At 47.7% G+C, this 25,097-nt stretch overlaps 1 protein-coding gene across 6 annotated transcripts in view; it reads right to left on the bottom strand.

The window, feature by feature from the left end:
* The window catches only part of LOC146782810 (low density lipoprotein receptor adapter protein 1-B-like), a 105,122-nt gene extending 80,557 nt beyond the window's left edge, over positions 1–24,565 (bottom strand). For 2 of the 6 annotated variants that reach the window (XM_085636877.1, XM_085636880.1), the window contains exon 1: positions 24,299–24,565. The gene's annotated coding sequence lies outside the window, so the exon portion shown is untranslated. Of the gene's footprint in view, positions 1–24,248 lie in introns of all 6 variants that reach the window. The other 4 variants (XM_085636876.1, XM_085636881.1, XM_085636879.1 and 1 more) reach the window with 3 other exon arrangements.
* Between the last annotated feature and the right edge of the window lie 532 nt (positions 24,566–25,097).

Raw genomic sequence — 25,097 nt, 5'->3', positions numbered from 1 at the left:
TTAGGGGGGCAATGGAGAGTGTGCAGGAACTGCTGAGGAGAGAGGGGAGAAGCAGAGAGGGGAGACGCAGAGAGGGAAGGAACTGCTGAGGAGAGGGGAGAAGCAGGGAGTGCAGATGGAAGGACAGAGGAGATAAGGAAGGGGTGAGTGCAGGAACTGATGAGGAGAGAGAGAAGGAACTGCTAAGGAGAGAGGGGAGAAGCAGAGAGGGAAGGAACTGGTGAGGAGAGAGGAGAAGCAGGGAGTGCAGATGGAAGGACAGAGGAGATAAGGAAGGGGTGAGTGCAGGAACTGATGAGGAGAGAGAGAAGGAACTGCTAAGGAGAGAGGGGAGAAGCAGAGAGGGAAGGAACTGGTGAGGAGAGAGGAGAAGCAGGGAGTGCAGATGGAAGGACAGAGGAGATAAGGAAGGAGTGAGTGCAGGAACTGATGAGGAGAGAGAGAAGGAACTGCTAAGGAGAGAGGGGAGAAGCAGAGAGGGAAGGAACTGCTGAGGAGAGGGGAGAAGCAGGGAGTGCAGATGGAAGGACAGAGGAGATAAGGAAGGAGTGAGGGCAGGAACTGATGAGGAGAGAGAGAAGGAACTGCTAAGGAGAGAGGGAAGAGGAGAATGTGTTGGCACTCCTGAGGAGAGCGAAAAGATAAGAGAGCACAGACACTGCTGATGAGAGAGAGAAGAACACTTCTTAGGAGCGAGGGGCGAAACAGAAAGGGCGGGAACTTGTGAAGAGAGAGGAGAGAAACAGGAACTATCCAGGAGTGAGGGAAGACGCAGGGCCACAGAAAGTGCAGACTAGCATCACAGATCATCGTACGCCCTCACAAAAAGGAAACCAGGGGAGATTCTGCATTCTCGGTCCAAGGAGCAAAGCTCTGAAAGCAGAGAGGAGCATGGGAAATCCAGACCAGAGGTGAAAACCTGCCTGTTTCCTGGACAATCCTCAGACTTTATGTCCAGGCCGGAACAGCAAACCACCACCGGCATACCCACAGCTCATGGCAATCAACACCAGCCGACAGACACAGGTAATCCACCTGGATGAGAGGCAGCTCCACCCCAAATGCAAAGTAGCGACAACAATCCAACAGTTCCAACTGAGCAATCACATCGTCATCACGAGTGCGATAAAAGGAGCCAGTCCACTATAAGCAGGGCCACTGGAATCATGCGAGTTTGCCACAATACTGTGAATTTACTAAATCTGCCACATAATCCATCATCTGCTGAATAACCTGCAGATTTTAACCCCAAAAAAATTCTAGCTCAAAAGGATCAAAAGTTACAAAATACAGTTACAGTCAGAATATACACTTGGAACCAGAATATAAAGTAATGATACATATAATACTGAAGCAGTGTGCTACCCATGAGGCAAGCGCTTCAGGGCCCCACACAGGGGTAGTAAGGTCTGTATAGATGCCACAAGACAATACAAATTAGGGAAAAATAGCAAGTTACTGAGAGTAGGAACAGCTGAGGGGAGAGAAGATGAAGCAGGAGGCGAGCTGCTGAGAGGGGGTAGAGAAGGGACAAGCAAGGAGACAAGGACGTGTGGAAGAAAGAGAGGTAAAAACAGGTAAAGTAGGAACTGCTGTGGGGAGAGAGGAGAACCAGGTGGAGCAGGAAGTACCGAGGGTAGAGCAGGATGGGGAAATGCCGAAGAGGCAGATGTAGGTAGTCATGTAAAGTAGGCAGAAGATAGGCTGATGTGGGGAGAGGTGCAGTGGGGGTGTGGAGCAGGGTAAGCAGGGATGGTTGAGGGGAGAACTGGAGAGATGTGAGCCAGAGGGAATGGGAACTGATGAGAGAGCGAGAGGACGGGCATATACACGGCACCCCCCTGCCCCGCCGAAGACCTACAGGGAGATGGAGAACTCTAGGGCAGAAACACGTACACAGAACAGTCTCAACTGAGGCTGAGCAAACATCATAGGGTCATTCAATTATAACTCTGGGCCAAGGAAGTCACATTCAGGAACTGCCTAATAGAGAAAAAAACACCAGCAGTCTTATAATGTACAAACAAAAAAGGGGGCATCACATCTGTACATACATATACAAAAACGTGCAACCACATATATCCATGGCAGGCTGGGAGAGAGATTTAAAGAGAAACTTTCCCGAAAGACAAGATCAGAGGTTTGAATGAGAGCCCTAAATCATCTACATTTGTACAATGTAAAAAAAAACATATACAGTTCTAGCAAGGTGGTATATAGCCCTGTGAGATTCAAAGCAATATGTGGGTGTTGAGACCTATGCTGGAAGGGCTGTGGCAAGTGGGGTGAAATGATGATGTGGCCGCGTCATCCTGTACAGAGACACTGGGAGACACATGAACAAACATAAGAAACATGGACAGGAGTCGATCAAGCTCCAGAATCAGGAAATGTGAGGGGAAGGGGCTGTACTATCAAAGCGGTATTCACAACGAGTTTTTCTGGTATTACCAGGAGCGGTGTGCCGCAACGCCCCTGTCCCGGAGGAGGAGGCTAAGGACTTTTTGGACTGGATGATGCTGACTCGACTGGACCCATCAGCCAATACTGCGCTGGGGAAGCCTACCACCGAACTGGACATCAGAGCGGCCATTGAAGAACTGGCAGGGGGCAAAACACTGGGGACAGATGGGCTACCAGTGGAGTTTTACCGCACCAGCGTGACCCAACCGGCCCGAAACTGGTGGCCATATATACGGGGGCACTTGAAAGTGCCCACTTGCCGCACACCAATAAGGGGGCCCTGCTTGTTTCAATACTTACATCTAAAAGAGTCGAGATGGACGTCAGGCCTTTCTCCATGCTCAATATGGACTATAAGAGACGAGATGGACGTCAGGCCTTTCCCCATGCTCCATATGGACTATAAGAGACGAGATGGACGTCAGGCCTTTCCCCATGCTCCATATGGACTATAAGAGACGAGATGGACGTCAGGCCTTTCCCCATGCTCCATATGGACTATAAGAGACGAGATGGACGTCAGGCCTTTCCCCATGCTCCATATGGACTATAAGAGACGAGATGGACGTCAGGCCTTTCCCCATGCTCCATATGGACTATAAGAGACGAGATGGACGTCAGGCCTTTCTCCATGCTCCATATGGACTATAAGATTCTCAGTAAAGAATGGCGTTATTCCCCAATGTAACACCTCATCAGATATTAGGCGACTGTTCAGTTTATTAGCCGAAACCCCTCCGCACTGCCACAGAGCAGCGCTGGCACGGTCTATAGACATTCGTAAAACATTCACCACTATGCAATGGGGGTGTCCCGGAGCGGTCATGCGGTGCAGCTGTACCCCGATCCGCGGCCGAGGTACGACCCAGAAGAGTATATAACAGAGGCCTTTGAGGTGCGAAGAAGGACTCGACAGGGGTGCCCGCTCTCCCCGATGCTCTTCGCATTGACGGGGGAACCGTTTGTCTGCGTGGCGAGGAAGGTGGGAGCAGAAGGGGATCCCTCTGAGAGACACTGGACATATCATTTCTATATATGCAGACGATATGCTCCTGTACATCGGGGACCCAGAGGTAGGAATCCCCTGGAGTGTCGGGATCTTGAGAGACTTGGGGAGGGCATCCGGCCTAAGCACAAATTGAAACAAGACGTGTGCCTTCCCGGTGTCGTCCGCTCAACAGGCCCCTTCATGAGCAGGGGAACAAATATGTGTTCGATGGGAACACCGGGCCTTCAGATGAGAGAGGGGAACTTGGGAAATGCGTTGAGAGCCCCGAGGGGCAATTCAAGATACTGGGGGTCCCTGAAACTGCTGATAATGGCCAGAATTGCACTAGCGAAAATGGTGATGCTGCCACAGTGTTGTGCTACTTACTGAATATACCAGTCTGGATTTCCCGGAACGGATTCAGGAAGCTGACTTCACTGCTGCAGGAACTGGCCTGGGATGGGGGAAGGCACCTGGTTTCACTGGATAGACTGAAACGCCTGACAGACATGGGTTGCTTGGGGGCTCCAGACTTTGAAATATACTTGCTGTCGGCCCAGCTACAGTGCTTGGATCGCTGGCTTGAGGGATTGATGTGGTAGGGATGGGAGAACCATCGCAGAGGAGCCCTGGTCGCGTTGATGCTGGGGGGTGTGGCTTAAGCTGACCCGACAGTCTGCCCTGCGTGACGTTGCCCTTCGCTGATGGAGGGCGGCAGCTAAGAGGACCAGGCAGCACCCGCTATATGCGCCGGTGCTGCTGTTTGTGGGGCAGTCCACCTTAGAAGGGGGGTTATTTCAAAAAGCGAAGACTTCAAGACCGAAGTGGAGCAGGTATTGAAACTGTGGGCGGCTGTTATTCCAAGGGAACGCTTCGCTCCCTGGTCACTATGGTTGAGGAAGATCTCCCCTGGGCGTGGTTTTTGACGTATGCTACGCTGAGAAGATCCTTGCTTGAGATGTGGGGACCCAGGGTGGCCTTTAGGGCGGTGCGACCGGTGCAACCGCACCTGGCACTAACTGTTTTTTTGGGGGGGGCTGTGTTTAAAAATAACTTTTGGTTTAAAAGCACATGAACTTCCTTGTGTGCTAGCAATTTCTAGGCAACAATAAAAATGTCAAGACCGCTAAGGTGATTAATGTTCCTACCGGTGGGAGATGGGAATTTTGTCTAGCGGCAGTTTTGACTCCTCATAAAGTAGCAGGGAGGGTTAATGTACCTGCTGCAAAGAACGTGTACCATGCAGATCACAGAACTGAGTGTGAGTGAACTATGAGTAGTGCTAAAATTAAATGTACGTCAGAAAGAGGCTATGGAGAGATGAGGGGCACGGTTGGAGGGTGGTAGTGAAGGAATTCATAGAGGAGGAGGACATAAGGGAGGCACAAAAAAAGATTGTAGCACTGGGCACCACCAGCGCAAAACCCAACCCTGTGGGGAACGAACGACCCCTACAGACCCTGTTAACCTTTGGTGATGGACGAAGACTAGTCTTGTGGCTCTACAAAACCTTCTGGTCGATGACCTTAACTGACCCCCAGACGTTAAAAGGGAGATGGGCAGACACTCTGGGCGGAGCCTTGCATTTGAGGAAGGGAGCGCCTTAGAACAAGTCTGCAAGGGGTCTAGAAATACCCGCTATAAGTATACACAACCTAATAACCTGCACACCACTCACCTTACCTCCGCAGAATAAATGTTATGCAGCACAGACTCAATGTGCTGCCCCCACCCCGATGCGCCCTGCTTGATGCGGACTTTGTGCACATGGTGTGGAGTTGTCATTTATACAGTGCTTCATTTGTAAAAAAAAAAAAAAAAAGTGGGCCACTTCAGATCGTACCGCCCCTGCCCGTGCTGCCAATAGCAATACAAACACAACTACTGACTATCACACGCCTACAAGTGGGACCATTCAGAATATTCCAGGCCCCGAAAGCTATAAGAATGGCTTGGACGGCCAGTATCAGTTATTTTTTTAATGTATACTGAATTTATAAACAACTGTTGTTGTGCTCATCTCTAAATTAAATAAACAGCGCTACCATGTGGCAGACTGTTATAGGTGCGGATGTTGGCAATTAAGTGCTGGACCCCAGCACCGGAAAGCACCGGCTCAAGTTAAGCATTGCCTGTAGCGATATTATGGAAGAAAGTTGTGAAGGACCTGGGAACGCACGGTGACAGGCAAAATGTACTCACCGTGGAAATACGTCTGCTGGGGCAGTATGCACGCAGGCCTGAGAAGAAAGCGGGTAATAGATAACTTTCCAGCGCCAAACACGGTTTGCACTGAAAAGTGAATAACAACCAAAAAAAACATATTTTGCTGGCAAAGACAGAGCGCAAAATGTTTGTAAATCTGGCTCTGTGATTGTTAAACGGTGGGCAAAAATATGGAATTTATATACAGTGGAAAGGATTATTAATGAATAGATTAGAAAATGTAAAATTGAAAAATGAGGCTGCCATTTAAAACATATGAAACAGATGGCTTCAGAGGAAAGGTACAACCAGAAGGCTGGACAGATTAAAAAAGTGAAACACGGCGCGAGCTGTCGTCTACACCTGATAGTATTTAAGAAGGTTAAGTGGCCTGTACGGTATTCGCACGAGAAACGGCGTATCCATAGGTATAAAACACAATGCTCGGGCTGGTGATGTGCGCGGCTCTGTTTTGCGGGATTCGCGGACTGAAAAGCAGCCGCCAGAGTCGGTAAAATGAACCAAAGTTGTTGAAAGAAGAAAGGGCCTCACCTGCGCTCCCGGTCCGCGCCGCCCGAGGCCCCGCGGCTACCAGAGGAATGCGGCGGGGAGGGGTGAGAGGGCAGTAAATGAACACATTCCTGCCTGTTTATGAGCGAGGGTGCTCCGAGTACCGGGCGGCCTGGCTGCGGGCCACCGCTCGCCTCCTCCGGTACACCAGCTGCCGGGCAGCAGAATCAGACAGTGCCAGGGCCTCTCCGTGCACGAACACGTCCACGGGGGAGGGTTACAGGCACGAATTTCATCTAATGTAAACTCTCTCTCAGTCCGTACCGTCACAGCAGCTGCTTGGGTGAGGGCGCCCGCTGGGGCTGCCCTGCGCCCTGCTTTTCAGTCTCAAGGAGGTCCCCAAGCAGGTGTTGGGCCACTTTAGCAGGATGGCATGAAATTGAGGTGCACAATGACTTTTCTTTTTATGCACATCCGTGGAAAAGGTACGTAGAGTTCGGTCCGGCAAAACGTGGGCATATTTAGAATGACAATGCGTGTTTTATAAACCCCCTCAGGCTGATAGCTTTGCAGCAGCGTCGGAAACTGTAGGGTTCTGGTTTCATTGCCCGGAAGAGGATGAAGGTCTGAGCCAGCCCTACTGGGATTCAATCCTGTGACCTCGGGTTGCACCTGGCTAGAGGCAATCCCTACTGAACCATCTCTTGCATAGTTTTCAAAACTCGGTGGCACTGTTTGAGGGTGCAGGTCAGGGTGCGTGCAGGTGGGTGCTTGCGCCCCGATAACTGCGCACCAAGAACCTTCTCGAGTCACAGGGGTCAGTGGAAATGAAATATATCACCTGGAGGGGTTATTCCCTTCTCTTTTTGGAAGGCAGCCCGAGAGCAATTGGCATATGATGCTTGTCACAAACACTTTAAGAAAGTTGCTAACTGTAGGTAAATTTATCGTCAATTTATTAGTTGTCGACGGATGTTTGAATTCCTTCTTTTTTTTCTTAATTTTTATTAAAAATTATTTACAGATACATTCAACAATCGTTGTAGGGTAGGACGAGATTAGCACAGGAGTATTTCTTACATTGGTACATGATTAACTGCCCCCACTGTTCCTCTGATTAAGAGAGAAAGAGAAGAAAGGAGGAAATAGGCAGAGAGTTTCGTGTTGAGACACGATAGGAAAGGGACAGGTCAGTAGGCATTGTTTTCTATCAGACAACTTTGACGGGAATTCCCCGGATGTGACGTCGGTCTGGCCAGCCCCCGGAGTGTCTGTGTCCTTTTGGGGCAGGTCAACCCTCTCCCGGCCGTCACTGACCCCCTCGTCGCCCGTGACTAAACGCTCGAGTCACTGCACGGCTCTCGCGGTGACCCGAAGGCCTGGTTGATTATTGACTAATTTTAACCAGTTTCCCCGCACTCCTCCTTTCGGTGACTGCACCGTGTTTGGGTGAATCACTTCCAGGCTCCCCAGCTTCCCTAAACTGGAGCTCCCAAAGCCTCTCTGGGAGGAGACCGGAAATGAATCCAGTGGACGCCGACGAATGCCAGTATATTACAGGGGAGCCCACTGTCCGCAACGGGCCTAAAAATAACCCATGTCGTCATTGCGGGTTGGGAGGAGGTCTGCTCTCGCCGGTTCCTGCTTACTTAAGTTTCCATTAAGGACATTAATCCCAGCTTGGCATCGAACCAAAAACCGTGTGATTCTGAGCACATCTAGCTGCCTCGAATGAGTCTCAGAGTGTATGCGTGTGTGTAATGCAGGGGAAGTGTAGGAGCTGTCATTGTGTGAAGAAGTGACAAAAATGACTACCATCCTATGTACGGGTATACGTGTTCACCCCCCCCGCACCACACCCGCCTGTGCACAAAATAGTATCAAAGGGACAACAAACTCTCTCTCTCCCTTCGTCAATCCGTCCTTTTCTCCCTCCTATGCCCAGTGTAGCAGTCTAGTTGTTCCCCTAAAGACTGCCTCCATAGCCCGGAAGCGCTCCCACACATTGTAGCACTCTCTGGCCAGGCGTGGCCAGAGAGCTTAAATAAACGGGCAGAGGTCGCATGGGACTTCCGGCCCATTCTGTAGACTAAGAGTGCGTATCGTTATTTCTGAGGTTCCAATTCCCCAATATAATCATAGCGCCTAGCAGCGCGCCACACCCAGCACCCTGTGCGTGAGCTTGTCCTGAAGCAATACATATTTTCTCTTCACATCCCTCTGCTCCTCTATGAAGCTAGGTCGACTCTATTTTCTATTTTCTATTTAGGGAGTTTTGTAAAGCGCTTGGTGACGCACAGCGGCGTGTCCCCGCGCTAAGGAGCGGCTGCTAACTGGAACCTACAGATGTGCATACTTACTGTTCAAATAGTGCAGTTTTGAGCTTAGCTCTAAAGATTAGTTCAGAAGGTTCAAGACGCAGTGTTAAGGGTAATGTATTCCATCTGACGGCTGCAAGGTACCTGAAGGATCTTCCGCCCATCCGTGCTCTTGATACCTTGGGGACAACAAGGCGTCCTGAGCCAGAAGATCTGAGGGAGCGGGGCGGTTCATAAGGCGTCAGCAGTCCTTTCAAAGGGAGAGGAGACCTCCCGTTGATAATCCGATGGCACATGCAAAGTGCTTTGAAATCAACCCTACTTCTGATTGGGAGCCAGTGCAAGGACCGAAGGGCCATCGAAGATGCGGTTCTTCTGGGTAGTCTAAGTACTAGCCTAGCAGCGGCATTCTGTAGGACCTGTAGACGGCTCAAATTCTTTTTCAGAGTCCCTAGATAGAGGAGGTTGCCATAATCCATCTTAGAGGTGACTAATGCATGCACAAGGATTTGACGGGCCTTTACCGGTAGAAACTTCAGTGCCTTCCTGAGACTTTTGAGGGTCCCAAAGCATGATCCGACCACCCGGTTGATCTGAGGGCCGAAGGTTAGGTCGGAGTCGAACCAGATGCCTAAATTCTTTGCTTTCAGGCACGGAATAGGTGTTGAACCTAAGCAAGGAGGCCACCATGCCGACGTCCACGCCGAGCGATCTCCCCCTACGACAAGCACCTCGGTCTTATTTCCGTTAAGCTTCAGGCAATTAGCGGACATCCAGGCAGCTAGATCTTGCATACAGGCTCTAAAGGTGCCCGCCGAAAGATCGGGTGCGCGCGATAGGGAGATGACCAGCTGCGTGTCGTCGGCATAGGATACCATTCGGAGGCCGTAGCTCTCTACCAAGGAGGCAATCAGGGCTACATAAAGGTTAAAAAGTGTTGGGCTCAGGGACGAGCCCTGCGGCACCCCCTGGTCCAGAGCGATTCGCTCAGAGTAGTAGTCCCCCTGCCTTACCTGGAAGCCACGGCCAACAAGAAATGAATAAATCCATTTCAACGCTGCCCCTCTCACCCCACCTTTGCTCAGACACTGTAGCAAGATGGAATGTGCCACAGTGTCGAACGCCGCGCTCAGATCTATAAGGATGAGAGCCATGGTTTGACCCTCGTCAGCGCCCTGCCTGAGGGTTTCGGAAGCCCTGAGAAGGGCGGACTCCGTGGAATGGCGTGGCCGAAACCCGAATTGAGTCGGATGAAGGAGGTTGCTGTCCTCCACATATTTCATTAGCTGCTTATTTACCACCTTCTCTGCTACCTTCGAAAAATAAGGCAGGAGAGAGATGGGGCGTAGGTTATCCAGCTTGTCGAAGCCGATATTGGGCTTCTTCCGGAGAGGAAGCACCACAGCCTGTTTCCAGTCCTCAGGTAAAGAACTGGAATGAAAGGAGACATCTAGCAAATGCCTGATGTAGGGTTCTAGTGTCTCTAGGCTGTCATACAACCTTTTTGGGGAAGCAGGATCACGAGGGGAGCCAGATCTGATGGATCTGCAAATTTTGACGAGATCCTCCGGGGGAGGAGTGGTGAAGTGAAGTAGCAGATCTAGATCGACTTCAGCTCCTGCTAAGTCTGCAGGTTCTTCCGCTAGGGGTGGCGTGTCGGGAAAAGCGGAGTAAATCTTACGCACTTTGTCTCCAAAGTAGTTGGCAATACGATTACAAGCTGTTACTGAGTAATCTTCATCTCCAGTAACGGTTTTTGGGGTGGATAGAGATTTATATATGCTAAACAATTCTCTGGCCGAATTTTCTGCCCCAGAGATTTTATCTGCATAGTAGGTGGCCTTTTCTATCCAAATTTTATTATGATAGAATCGTCTCTTAGTGAGGTAGGCCTCCTTCGTCCGATCATCATAGCTCATTCTCCACTGTCTTTCTGCTCTCAGATACTAAAAATATAATAAATACAAAGACATTACGACAACTGCCAATCACAAATCCCGCACAATAACTCTGTAAGAACCCCACACAAAAAAAACTAAGCGGGGGCAGGGGGTCATGTTTTCCATCAAATCTCCCAACCACTTTTCATGGTGGAGCGTTTTATTTTCACTGCGTTTCAAGGAGAGACAAGGAATTTGACCCTCGCCTGCCCTGTGAGCACCTTTTTTACGCCTTGTGTCTCAGTACTGCTGCTCCCCACAGCTCCCCTCGAAGCCCTCCAGGAGCTCCTGGTTAATTCATCACCATGGACTCGGTAGCCAAGAGATCCAGGCGGATCCCGAATCCCTGTGCTCATGATCAATTCTACCTGGTGCGCTCTGCCCAGTCTACTGACCATGAAACTAGAGGATTTCTCCCACTTGTCGCAAGATTGTTCCAACAGATGCCTTTACGCTTGTCCTGTGGTGCATCCCCGCTTGGGTCACTAGCTACGCCTGTTCGACTCTCGATGACTGAGAGGCGGATGTCACAAATTGGCAAATTTCTGGATCCCAATCTGAGCAAATCTAGATTTCCACTTGTCGAGGATATATCTCCACCATAGGATGGTACTTTCTGACCCAAGTTCAGCGCCCTTGGTAAGAACCTTGGCATCATGCTAAGGAACCATAGCAGCATGCTAATAAAAGGAACCATAGCAGCATGCTATAGCATCATGTTAATAAAAGGAACCTTGGCGTCATGCTAATAAAAGGAACCTTAGCATCATGCTAATAAAAGGAACCTTGGCATCATGCTAATAAAAGGAACCTTAGCATCATGCTAATAAAAGGAACCTTGGCATCATGCTAATAAAAGGAACCTTAGCGTCATGCTAATAAAAGGAACCTTAGCATCATGCTAATAAAGGAACCTTGGCATCATGCTAATAAAGGAACCTTGGCGTCACGCTAATAAAGGAACCTTGGCGTCACGCTAATAAAAGGAACCTTAGCATCATGCTAATAAAAGGAACCTTAGCATCATGCTAATAAAAGGAACCTTGGCATCACGCTAATAAAAGGAACCTTAGCGTCATGCTAATAAAAGGAACCTTAGCATCATGCTAATAAAGGAACCTTGGCATCACGCTAATAAAGGAACCTTGGCGTCATGCTAATAAAAGGAACCTTAGCATCATGCTAATAAAAGGAAACCTTAGCATCATGCTAATAAAAGGAACCTTAGCGTCATGCTAATAAAAGGAACCTTGGCGTCATGCTAATAAAGGAACCTTGGCGTCATGCTAATAAAAGGAACCTTGGCGTCATGCTAATAAAAGGAACCTTAGCATCATGCTAATAAAAGGAACCTTAGCGTCATGCTAATAAAAGGAACCTTAGCGTCATGCTAATAAAGGAACCTTGGCGTCATGCTAATAAAGGAACCTTAGCATCATGCTAATAAAAGGAACCTTGGCATCACGCTAATAAAGGAACCTTGGCGTCATGCTAATAAAAGGAACCTTAGCATCATGCTAATAAAAGGAACTTTAGTGTCATGCTAATAAAGGAACCTTGGCATCATGCTAATAAAAGGAACCTTAGCATCATGCTAATAAAAGGAACCTTAGCATCACGCTAATAAAAGGAACCTTGGCATCACGCTAATAAAAGGAACCTTGGCATCACGCTAATAAAAGGAACCTTGGCATCACGCTAATAAAAGGAACCTTAGCATCACGCTAATAAAAGGAACCTTAGCGTCATGCTAATAAAAGGAAACCTTAGCGTCATGCTAATAAAAGGAAACCTTAGCAGCATGCTAATAAAAGGAACCTTAGCAGCATGCTAATAATAAAAGGAACCATAGCAGCATGCTAATAATAAAAGGAACCATAGCATCACGCTAATAAAAGGAACTTTAGCATCACGCTAATAAAAGGAACTTAGGCATCATGCTAATAAAAGGGAACCTTGGCATCATGCTAATAAAAGGAAACCTTAGCGTCATGCTAATAAAAGGAACCTTAGCGTCATGCTAATAAAAGGAACCATAGCAGCATGCTAATAATAAAAGGAACCATAGCAGCATGCTAATAATAAAAGGAACCTTAGTATCATGCTAATAAAAGGAACCATAGCAGCATGCTAATAAAAGGAACCTTAGCATCATGCTAATAAAAGGATTCTTAGCATCATGCTAATAAAAGGAACTTTGGCATCATGCTAAAAAAGGAACCTTGTCATCATGCTAATAAAAGGGAACCTTAGCATCATGCTAATAAAAGGAAACCCTAGTATCATGCTAATAAAAGGAACCATAGCATCATGCTAATAAAAGGGAACCTTAGCATCATGCTAATATTAAAAGGAACCATAGCATCATGCTAATAAAAGGAACCTTAGCATCATGCTAATATTAAAACGAACCATAGCAGCATGCTAATAATAAAAGGAACCTTAGCATCATGCTAATAAAAGGAACCTTAGCATCACACTAATAAAAGGAACTTTGGCATCATGCTAATAAAGGAACCTTGGCATCATGCTAATAAAAGGGAACCTTAGCATCATGCCAATAAAAGGAAACCTTAGCATCATGCTAATAAAAGGAACCTTAGCATCATGCTAATAAAAGGAACCATACCAGCATGCTAATAATAAAAGGAACCATAGCAGCATGCTAATAATAAAAGGAACCTTAGCATCATGCTAATAAAAGGAACCTTAGCATCATTGCTAATAAAAGGAACTTTGGCATCATGCTAATAAAGGAACCTTGGCATCATGCTAATAAAAGGGAACCTTAGCATCATGCTAATAAGAGGAACCTTAGCGTCATGCTAATAAAAGGAACCATAGCAGCATGCTAATAATAAAAGGAACCATAGCAGCATGCTAATAATAAAAGGAACCTTAGCATCATGCAAATAAAAGGAACCTTAGCATCACACCAATAAAGGAACCATAGCAGCATGCTAATAATAAAAGGAACCATAGCAGCATGCTAATAATAAAAGGAACCTTAGCATCATGCTAATAAAAGGAACCATAGCAGCATGCTAATAATAAAAGGAACCTTAGCATCATGCTAATAAAAGGAACCTTAGCATCATGCTAATAAAAGGAACCATAGCAGCATGCTAATAATAAAAGGAACCACAGCAGCATGCTAATAATAAAAGGAACCTTAGCATCATGCTAATAAAAGGAACCATAGCAGCATGCTAATAATAAAAGGAACCTTAGCATCATGCTAATAAAAGGAACCATAGCAGCATGCTAATAATAAAAGGAACCTTAGCATCATGCTAATAAAAGGAACCTTAGCATCATGCTAATAATAAAAGGAAACTTGGCATCATGCTAATAATAAAAGGAACCATAGCATCATGCTAATAAAAGGAACCATAGCATCATGCTAATAATAAAAGGAACCATAGCAGCATGCTAATAATAAAAGGAACCTTAGCATCATGCTAATAAAAGGAACCATAGCAGCATGCTAATAATAAAAGGAACCTTAGCATCATGCTAATAAAAGGAACCTTAGCATCATGCTAATAAAAGGAACCTTAGCATCATGCTAATAAAAGGAACCATAGCAGCATGCTAATAATAAAAGGAACCTTGGCATCATGCTAATAAAAGGAACCTTGGCATCATGCTAATAAAAGGAACCATAGCATCATGCTAATACAAGGGAACCTTAGCATCATGCTAATAAAAGGAACCTTGGCATCATGCTAATAAAAGGAACCATAGCATCATGCTAATAAAAGGGAACCTTAGCATCATGCTAATAAAAGGAACCTTAGCATCATGCTAACAAAAGGAACCTTGGCATCATGCTAATAAAAGGAACCATAGCATCATGCTAATAATAAAAGGAACCTTAGCATCACGCTAATAAAAGGAACCATAGCAGCATGCTAATAAAAGGAACCATAGCAGCATGCTAATAATAAAAGGAACCTTAGCATCATGCTAATAAAAGGAACCTTAGCATCACGCTAATAAAAGGAACCATAGCAGCATGCTAATAAAAGGAACCATAGCAGCATGCTAATAATAAAAGGAACCTTAGCATCATGCTAATAAAAGGAACCTAAGCATCATGCTAATCTTGCAATTGAAACAACACTCACACAGGTGGTTTTGGTCATTGATGGCGGGGGCCCCGGATGGGAGCCGCAGGATAGTGGAGAGAGCGCGGGTAGCTGCCTTCTTCGCCTGTGTCGGCTTCTGGTCTTGTGGGACTGCCGAGAAGCTTCCGGTAGAACAGGCTAAATGTCCAATGGGATAGTGATGAACTTTAGAGGAACAGACTTTTTAGGTGCAATGAGTGATTAGTTTGTAAAATAAACAAGCATTTGCAATGCAATAGGTCTCGCATTTACGCGCGTTTAAGCTATTGGCATTGTAAATGACAATGCCTTTTATTTATGTTTTAAAAGCCAAAATATAAATAAAAGGCATTGTCATTTACAATACCAAAGGCTCAAACTCGCGTAAATGCGAGACCTATTGCATTGCAAATGCTTGTTTCTGTTGAGAGTTATCCACACGGCTCTTCTTGTTCCCTTGTAAAGCGCTCTGATGCCGTGGGTGGCGATACATTTGCGCTACATAAAAGGACACAAATAAACAAAGCAGCTATAGATATTTGCATTTTCAAGGGTAAGCAAATTGCCAGATCTTCTCAATAAGTTAACACTCGTGGCAGCCATCCGAAGTGACATGCATGCTGAAGTTTGGATGCGAGCAAGGTGAACTCAGCACTCCATCCTTCCGAGGTTGGTAAATTGAGTACCTTTAAATAGGGTATAGTACCAACTATGGCACTAATAAACATCTAAAGAGCACCCGGCTAGAAAATGTGCAGACTGTGCAGCTAAGAGTTTGCAGTGCTGCGGGACTGACACAGGGCTTAATCCTTTGAAGGTCGATGAAAAACAACGCTCAGAGCTGAGTTAGGTAATAATCCGCATTGTCAACAAGGACCTACATTTTGTGGTGTGAACTATTTAAATGTCCTTTATTCACCCCTAACCAGAGGGACCTTTATGACCAGTCTGCCTCAGTGCCCCTCCCCACTCTTAACACGTCGGCCTGACGTCCAGGGCCTGCTCCCTGGAGTCAAAGAAAGAAAAAGAGACATTCAGCGGAAGAAAGAAATGAAACGGGCAGAGAGAGCAAGTCAAAAAGAGAGGGCGGGGCAGAGATGGACCGTGGAAGAGTGAGACTGGCAAGGTAGAAAAGAGAGACATCGGAACAGAAAGAGACAGGCAGTCAGAGAGACTATCTGGGGCAGACAGTGGAAGAAAGAGGGGCAGAGAAAGTCAGGGGAAAAGAAAGGGAATCAGCAGAGGCAGATAGCGGAGCAGAGAGGGAGGGAAATACAGGGGAAACGATAGAGTGGCGGTGACAGAAACAGTGCAATGCACAGACACAGGGAGACTGATACACAGAGCGAGGCAGATACGGACTGTGGAGAGATAGACAAGGAGACACAATGGAAAAGATAGAGACATTCAGGGGGGAAGACAGAAGCGGAGAATGACAGTGGGAAAGAGGGGCGCAGACTGAAGCACAGAGAGGCCTGCTTGGAAATATATCTGCGGTTTGTTTTGGTTCTGGCTGGCGGCACCTCTGCCAAAAATTAAAGATAAAGGAAGAGACTGCGTCGTGGAGCACGAGGCAGAGGAGGGCTGTAGAGGGGAGAAAGCGTGCGGGGGGGAGAGAGAGAGCACAATGGAGGGGTAGAGGAGAGAGAGCACACAGGAGGGGTAAAGGAGAGAGACAGTCCAAGAGAGGGAGAGAGGCAGTCACAGAGAGACGCAAGCCAGGCAGTGGTTAGTGAGAGAGGCAGAGACAGGCAGCAGAGTGAGATAAAAGCATAAAGAGAGAGAGAGCGAGAGGAGCGAGGCCAAGTAGAAAAGACAGGCAGACAGAAAGTCAACGGAAGAGAAAGAGACAGGCAGTCAAAGAAAGAAAAAGAGACATTCAGCGGAAGAAAAAAATGAAACGGGCAGAGAGAGCAAGTAAAAAAAAGGAGGCCGGGCAGAGATGGACCGTGGAAGAGTGAGACTGGCAAGGTAGAAAAGAGAGACATCGGAACAGAAAGAGACAGGCAGTCAGAGAGATTATCTGGGGCAGACAGTGGAAGAAAGAGGGGCAGAGACAGTCAGGGGAAAAGAAAGGGAATCAGCAGAGGCAGATAGCGGAGCAGAGAGGGAGGGAAATACAGGGGAAACGATAGAGTGGCGGTGACAGAAACAGTGCAATGCACAGACACAGGGAGACTGATACACAGAGCGAGGCAGATGCGGACTGTGCAGAGATAGACAAGGAGACACAATGGAAAAGATAGAGACATTCAGGGGGGAAGACAGAAGCGGAGAATGACAGTGGGAAAGAGGGGCGCAGACTGAAGCACAGAGAGGCAGATAGCGACAGCTGAAAAAGAGAGAGACAGGCTCAGTGATCGGAGACGCGATCAAGGGAGCAAAAAGGAAACTGATTAGAAGGGAGGGGGTAGTGTGAAAACAGCGGGGAGAGAAGGGAGGGTGTAATAAAAAACAAAGGAGCCAAAGCTATAGAGAAGGGAGGGGGAGTAGCTGTGCACGTGCATGTGATCGTGCACTCAAGGTTTAGGCCAGCCAAAACAGTGGGTAGCACTTTGAAAATCCCACATATAAAATGTCTCTTCGAGCCTTTGGCTCGCGAGACCTAAAAAATGTTAAATATATTGTGCCAGAGCCCTCCTCAGGAGGCCACTAAAGCTTGCACCACCCATTGCCCCTGCCAGCGCTGCAAAATCCCAGTACCAACACAGCAACTAAACATTACACTCCTACAACTGTGACAATTCGGGCGACTCCAGCCCACCCAAAGCGATAAGAATGGCATGGACGCCAGGTATAATACATGTTTAATGTATAATGAGTTATGGAACATTTGTTGCTGCACTCTTCTCAAAAATAGCCAAACAGTGCCACCATGTGGTATGCTGTCATAAATGCCAGTGGTGAGCACTGTTAAACACCTGGCTCAAATTAAGCACCGGTTGCACTGGTCTCCCACTTTGGGCACAATCTTCCCCATGAACTGCTGGGTACGGGAGCTGTTGAAAAAGCCGATGCTCTGATTTCCCTGGCCCGGTGAACGAGGACAAGGCTCGGAGGCAGCTTAAGAAGCCACCGATGAATGACCGCGAGGAGCCCTGTCCTCTCAGGAGCTTGAGTAGAAGGAGGAAGTGAGGTAAGAGGAGTGGCACCACGTGCAAAGGAGGGTTTGAGAGGCTTCTATGGTCCAGACCACACCAGGGATGCAAACTCAGCCTGAGGAACATTTACAGCTGTAGGTAGAGAGAATTCCCAAATCTCTCAAATCAGGCAGCAGCGGGGGTTTCCTCGGCTCAGCTGTCCGTTTACAGAGCACTGCTCTTGTGTGCCTTGTGCAACTGAAGCCACCACCAAGACTACAACACCCAGAATGCACTCATTTGTTAAATAAAGCCCAGGACTGAAAATATGGCGTTGCGTCAGCATGCAACTATGTAATCATCCTATTATAAGCTAGACACGTTGTTTCCTAGTGTAGAATACATCCCTGGAGCTGTCTTCTGCTCCCTAATGAGGCGTGCACCACACAGCTACTCGGAGTTTCCGGGTAGGAGTGCAGAGCTGTGTCAGAGGCTGTGCATACCACAGGCCATGAATAGAGATCAGCTCAGTGAGCTAAACTCCCTCAGCTGAGGCGGGCAGGGATCTGCAGGTCACAAGAGTGAAACCCAGCAAGATAGACTCAGCCTTCATCCTTCCGAGGCTGGTAAATGAAGTGGCATTAAAGCGAGTAATAGCAACATGTATTCTTTATATACAGCGCTTAGAAACACAGAAGCGTTGCATGAAACGTCATATCAAGTTGTTATTTAATATGCCATAGTTGCTATCAGCAGACACACGAGCTTAGGGACACATTGTACCCCTGGAGGACTGTTTAGGATTTATTTGTAAACATTAAATGCAAAATAAAATACTGCAGTTTCATAAAAATACAATTAAGCAGTTTCCAGATTTTCTTTCATAGGGCTGTCACACTTTAGGTAGGACGTGTGAAAGTGAAGACAGGGGAACACGCATGCAAACCCTGTGTGGAGACATCTGTTTGAAGCCTGCAGGGGGGGGGGGGTCCCACAAAACATACCCTCACACCTGCTGACTGGCAAGCCACTGCATCAGCTTACTTTAAAATGACAGCAGCCCTCGAAAGGCAGCCTCTCGGATGTACACAAAGCAGACTGGCACAGACATACAGCCTGGGGTGTTAGTGAAATAAAGAGAGCGGCGCTGGCATCGATAACAAACGCAGCGTCTTTTAGAAAAAGAAGACAATAAAAATGACACAGATGCACAAAAAACACGATGCTATCACAAAAAAAAGTGTCGGTACACTTACACACACACACACTAGCTGTTTGCCTTTATTTCTCGTGTAGGGTGCACTGCACAGCCCTGCCTCTTTGTAACTGGCTTTAGACATTCACAGGTCTTGTTCTTAATTTGTAGTACTGGTGTGTGTGTGCCCCACATTTATACAAATAAATAGCCCGATACAGGTGTACAAAACACTCCCATTGTAGAAAGCTAGCAAATTAATTTACTCACACGTAGGTTTCCATGTGAGTAAATAAATCTACTCCTGCGGGTGGAGAGCGGGTGGTCCAGGGCAAGAATGTCCCGAAAATGTGCACCCACCCACAAACTGACCCTTTGGTGGGTATTCTCCAAGCAGTTCCACCCCAGCGAAAGGAGGGCGGGTTAGGGCATTAGTTAGGGTGTGGCGGAGTGGGACATCTCCCAACAAAGTGGCGGCTGGCCAGTCTGGAAATTGTAGGGTGTCACTGACAATAATGCACTCTTCTTACGATGGAAGGGGCATCTTACACTTTTTGGAATGTCCCTCTCTGCCAACCTCTAAATAAGGCATTCGGGCCTGCCAAGGGCAGGGTTAGGTCCCTTTCCTGGAAGGGGCGGAATGCAATATCCTTCCAATTGGTAGGGGCGTGGCTATGGTAAAGGAATTGGTAGGGGCGTGGCTATGGTAAAGAGATTGGTAGGGGCGTGGCTATGGTAAAGGATCGCTCTACAAGAGCTTTGAAAAAACAAAGTGAGAACAGAGTTAGCAACCGTGTGCATACAATGGTGCAGATTTCAGCCAGAACACACCTGTATTTTGGTGTGAGAAAATGAAACTCACAGAAGCTCTCCAGGAGTAGGCCTGGCAGAGCTTCCTTCATTCTGGAAGTTTGCAGATCTGCAGCTATGAAAGGCTGGACATCTCCGGGTGCAGGTGCACCCACGTTGTTTAAGACTGTGGGTCTTGGGGTACGTGCATTCCAAAAGTGGGTCACTGTCTTTGGAAGCTGGAAATCACCCGCTGTCTTTAAACCCTGAGCAAATCACGGACCATGCTTGTAACTTCAAGCACACAACACACGTGTGTACACTCAGACATGCAGAGTCCCTGAGATACATGCACACATTCAGATGCCCTCTGTATGATCCTAGTCAGATACACACAACACACGTGTGTACACACAGACATGCAGAGTCCCTGAGATACATGCACACATTCAGATGCCCTCTGAAAGATCCAAGTCAGATACACACAACACACGTGTGTACACTCAGACATGCAGAGTCCCTGAGATACATGCACACACACAGATGCCCTCTGAAAGATCCAAGTCAGATACACACAACACACGTGTGTACACTCAGACATGCAGAGTCCCTGAGATACATGCACACACACAGATGCCCTCTGAAAGATCCAAGTCAGATACACACAACACACGTGTGTACACTCAGACATGCAGAGTCCCTGAGATACATGCACACACACAGATGCCCTCTGAAAGATCCAAGTCAGATACACACAACACACGTGTGTACACTCAGACATGCAGAGTCCCTGAGATACATGCACACATACAGATGCCCTCTGAAAGATCCAAGTCAGATACACACAACACACGTGTGTACACTCAGACATGCAGAGTCCCTGAGATACATGCACACACACAGATGCCCTCTGAAAGATCCAAGTCAGATACACACAACACACGTGTGTACACTCAGACATGCAGAGTCCCTGAGATACATGCACACACACAGATGCCCTCTGAAAGATCCAAGTCAGATACACACAACACACGTGTGTACACTCAGACATGCAGAGTCCCTGAGATACATGCACACATTCAGATGCCCTCTGAAAGATCCAAGTCAGATACACACAACACACGTGTGTACACTCAGACATGCAGAGTCCCTGAGATACATGCACACACACAGATGCCCTCTGAAAGATCCAAGTCAGATACACACAACACACGTGTGTACACTCAGACATGCAGAGTCCCTGAGATACATGCACACACACAGATGCCCTCTGAAAGATCCAAGTCAGATACACACAACACACGTGTGTACACTCAGACATGCAGAGTCCCTGAGATACATGCACACACACAGATGCCCTCTGAAAGATCCAAGTCAGATACACACAACACACGTGTGTACACTCAGACATGCAGAGTCCCTGAGATACATGCACACACACAGATGCCCTCTGAAAGATCCAAGTCAGATACACACAACACACGTGTGTACACTCAGACATGCAGAGTCCCTGAGATACATGCACACATACAGATGCACCCTGAAAGATCCAAGTCAGATACACACAACACACGTGTGTACACTCAGACATGCAGAGTCCCTGAGATACATGCACACACACAGATGCCCTCTGAAAGATCCAAGTCAGATACACACAACACACGTGTGTACACTCAGATATGCAGAGTCCCTGAGATACATGCACACACACAGATGCCCTCTGAAAGATCCAAGTCAGATACACACAACACACGTGTGTACACTCAGACATGCAGAGTCCCTGAGATACATGCACACATTCAGATGCCCTCTGAAAGATCCAAGTCAGATACACACAACACACGTGTGTACACTCAGACATGCAGAGTCCCTGAGATACATGCACACACACAGATGCCCTCTGAAAGATCCAAGTCAGATACACACAACACACGTGTGTACACTCAGACATGCAGAGTCCCTGATATACATGCACACACACAGATGCCCTCTGAAAGATCCAAGTCAGATACACACAACACACGTGTGTACACTCAGACATGCAGAGTCCCTGAGATACATGCACACATTCAGATGCCCTCTGAAAGATCCAAGTCAGATACACACAACACACGTGTGTACACTCAGACATGCAGAGTCCCTGAGATACATGCGCACATACAGATGCCCTCTGAAAGATCCAAGTCAGATACACACAACACACGTGTGTACACTCAGACATGCAGAGTCCCTGAGATACATGCACACATTCAGATGCACTCTGAATGATCCAAGTCAGATACACACAACACACGTGTGTACACTCAGACATACAGTCCCTGAGATACATGCACACATACAGATGCACCCTGAATGATCCAAGTCAGATACACACAACACACGTGTGTACACTCAGACATACAGTCCCTGAGATACATGCACACATACAGATGCCCTCTGAAAGATCCAAGTCAGATACACACAACACACGTGTGTACACTCAGACATGCAGAGTCCCTGAGATACATGCGCACATACAGATGCCCTCTGAAAGATCCAAGTCAGATACACACAACACACGTGTGTACACTCAGACATGCAGAGTCCCTGAGATACATGCACACATTCAGATGCACTCTGAATGATCCAAGTCAGATACACACAACACACGTGTGTACACTCAGACATGCAGAGTCCCTGAGATACATGCACACATTCAGATGCCCTCTGAATGATCCAAGCCAGATACACATAAAGCACCTTAGAGCATCATACAAACAGCACTGAAAACACATGTAGACACACCAGTACACAAGACAACGCACAAAAATGTAAACACAAATACAGACAGAGCACACTCATACACAAACAGCTGCACAGACACCACCACATACAAACCCAGAAATCTACAATCCTCTTACATACAAAACCCAAGTATGCTGCCTTACATCCAGGCACACACAGGCACATACAGAGACCAATATCGCAAGTACACAAATGCACAATATCAGTGTTCACTTATACAAATGCACAAAGGGACTCACACACAGTGACAAAAATATACACTTCCAGAGATACACACACCGTAGAGATACACATGTACAATGTATATATATGCACACGTATGCACAGATAAAGGAGAGGACACCTATTATCTGATTTATAGCATTAGAGCGGCACTTGTACCCACATCAGGGCACTTGACGCAACACACACTACACCATACAAAAACCAAAGGTACCAGCAAGAGTGAGGAAAGGGTGGCAGCAAACACAAAAGGAAGGCAGCAGCCACAAAAGGAAGGCAGCAGCCACAAAAGGAAGGCAGCAGACACAAAAGGAAGGCAGCAAACACAAAAGGAAGGCAGCAGACACAAAAGGAAGGCAGCAGACACAAAAGGAAGGCAGCAGACACAAAAGGAAGGCAGCAGACACAAAAGGAAGGCAGCAGACACAAAAGGAAGGCAGCAGACACAAAAGGAAGGCAGCAGACACAAAAGGATGACAGCAAACACAAAAGGAAGGCAGCAGACACAAAAGGAAGGCAGCAGACACAAAAGGAAGGCAGCAGACACAAAAGGAAGGCAGCAGACACAAAAGGAAGGCAGCAAACACAATGTATGCATTGCAGACTGTGCATCAGAACGTAGGTGTGCTACAGTGTGAACCAAACCACGCTGCACTACAGTGGTGCAGTGCTTCATGTTCAGGCAGCTAAGGTCAGACATAAACAAACCACACTAGTGCACACAAAAATGTACTTATGTATACAGACATATGACATACTTGTGCACACATACAACACGCCTGCATAAACACATAAAACACGCGGGTGCACATACACACCAACCAATGGTACATTATCACTGATATGTAGCATCACACAGATATTTTAAAACAAACTTGCATACACATAAAACACAATAATCAACCCAGATACTACCCCTCTCACACTCACACACACGAAACTCGTACCCTGAGATCCTAACTTGATGTGTGGGTGGGAAGGCCGCATTCCATTACCTGGTTATACATATTTGGAAATGCTCGTTTCATCGGCGCTTTTAGCGTCTCTGTGGGTTATCGGTCATCTGGTGATCCCGAACTCCTCATGATGAGCTGACCTGCGGACGTGTTGTTATTTTCTGCCTGCTTGGTGGAGGGGTGGGGGGTGGGCTGCCATAGGGCTCTGGACGGGGCTCGCGGGGGCCTTGACGGCCAGGCTCCCTGAAGCGGCTCCAGTGTAGGCTTCAGAGTGGGTGGTTTGAGTGGTCTCTAGAGTGAGTCGTTGCCGGTGATTGGGTTCGGGGGGAGCCCGCACAGTGCCGTGGTACCGAAGTATGCTTTGGGTAACTTTAAGCAGGAGAGATGGCGCCCCTCCCCTGCATCCTTTGTGCACACACACAGTTATACGTAAAATACAGCCGCACATCCATACAAAAACACAGGCCACACGGATAGAAGGCACGTGAGTACACACAGAACACACGTTCAATCCACTAAGAAATACGTGTACACCACGAAGAGAGATAAAACGCGAGTTAGTGCTCCATCAGATATACACATACTGCACAGGTAGGCGCTTGTGCCACTGAACGATCTGGACCCATCCGACCCCGCGCACTGGGGGTGAACTCCCCGCCCCTAGAGTGTGCCTGTGAGCGCATACACACCAGTAACAACGCGCACAGGTGGGCGCTGTCCGCGGAGTCGAGGCGCTCACCTCCGGCGCACCTGCTCCCGGATCCGCTCTCAGCGCTACCCCTGACGCTTCCTCTGTGGCCACAGTGCGCTCAGTCCAGGGTGTGCCGCCGCTCACCTCTCAATCTCCAGCCGCCGCTGCCGGAGGTCCCCGCCCAGACGCAGCTCCAAAGAAACTTTTCCCAAATTTGGGGCCCGAGTTATACTCTTTCTCCCCTGCTACGTCACCAGGGCTCGGATTCGCGGACCTCTCCTCCGCACACAAGGCTGCTGCTGTGCGCTTCTGTTTCTGTGTTTCATGATCGCAGAGCAGACCACGCCCCCCAGAGGACGTTAGGTCACATGGCAGCAGGTACAGAAGTACACGTTCTCTTTTCACAGTGTGCACTGTACAGTGGCAGGGCGTGCGTCTCCGGCTGGGAACGCGAAATTCTGAGCGCTATATTTGACGCAGAAGTGTGTACGGACACATCGCCCACAAGACCCAGACGTAATGGAAAAAGAGAAGCCGGTACTTCTCATTCGATTACTTCATCGCCGTATGCGCTCTGTCCCATTAAAATACAGCCAGTGCTTGTTATTACTGTCCCTTTTGAAATACAGTAGCCCTGGCCGCCACTGCTGATACTGTCCGGGCCGTGGGAACAAAACAGTTCTAGACCGGTAGGGTTTCATGGGAAGTTTACGAGTCCTGCCCGGAAGTGAGTGCTGGTACTGTCCTTTAAAAGCACAGCCGGCCTCCGCAGCAGTGCTAGTACTGTCCCATCAAAAGTATAGCAGTCTCGAGAGAAGCGGGTGCCTGTACTGCTCTTCAAAGGTCT

This window comes from Triturus cristatus, chromosome 12 (assembly GCF_964204655.1).
Source record: "Triturus cristatus chromosome 12, aTriCri1.1, whole genome shotgun sequence".
Lineage (NCBI taxonomy): Eukaryota > Metazoa > Chordata > Amphibia > Caudata > Salamandridae > Triturus > Triturus cristatus.
The sequence above is the reverse complement of the archived record's forward strand: the minus strand, read 5'-3'. Positions and strand labels throughout refer to the sequence as shown.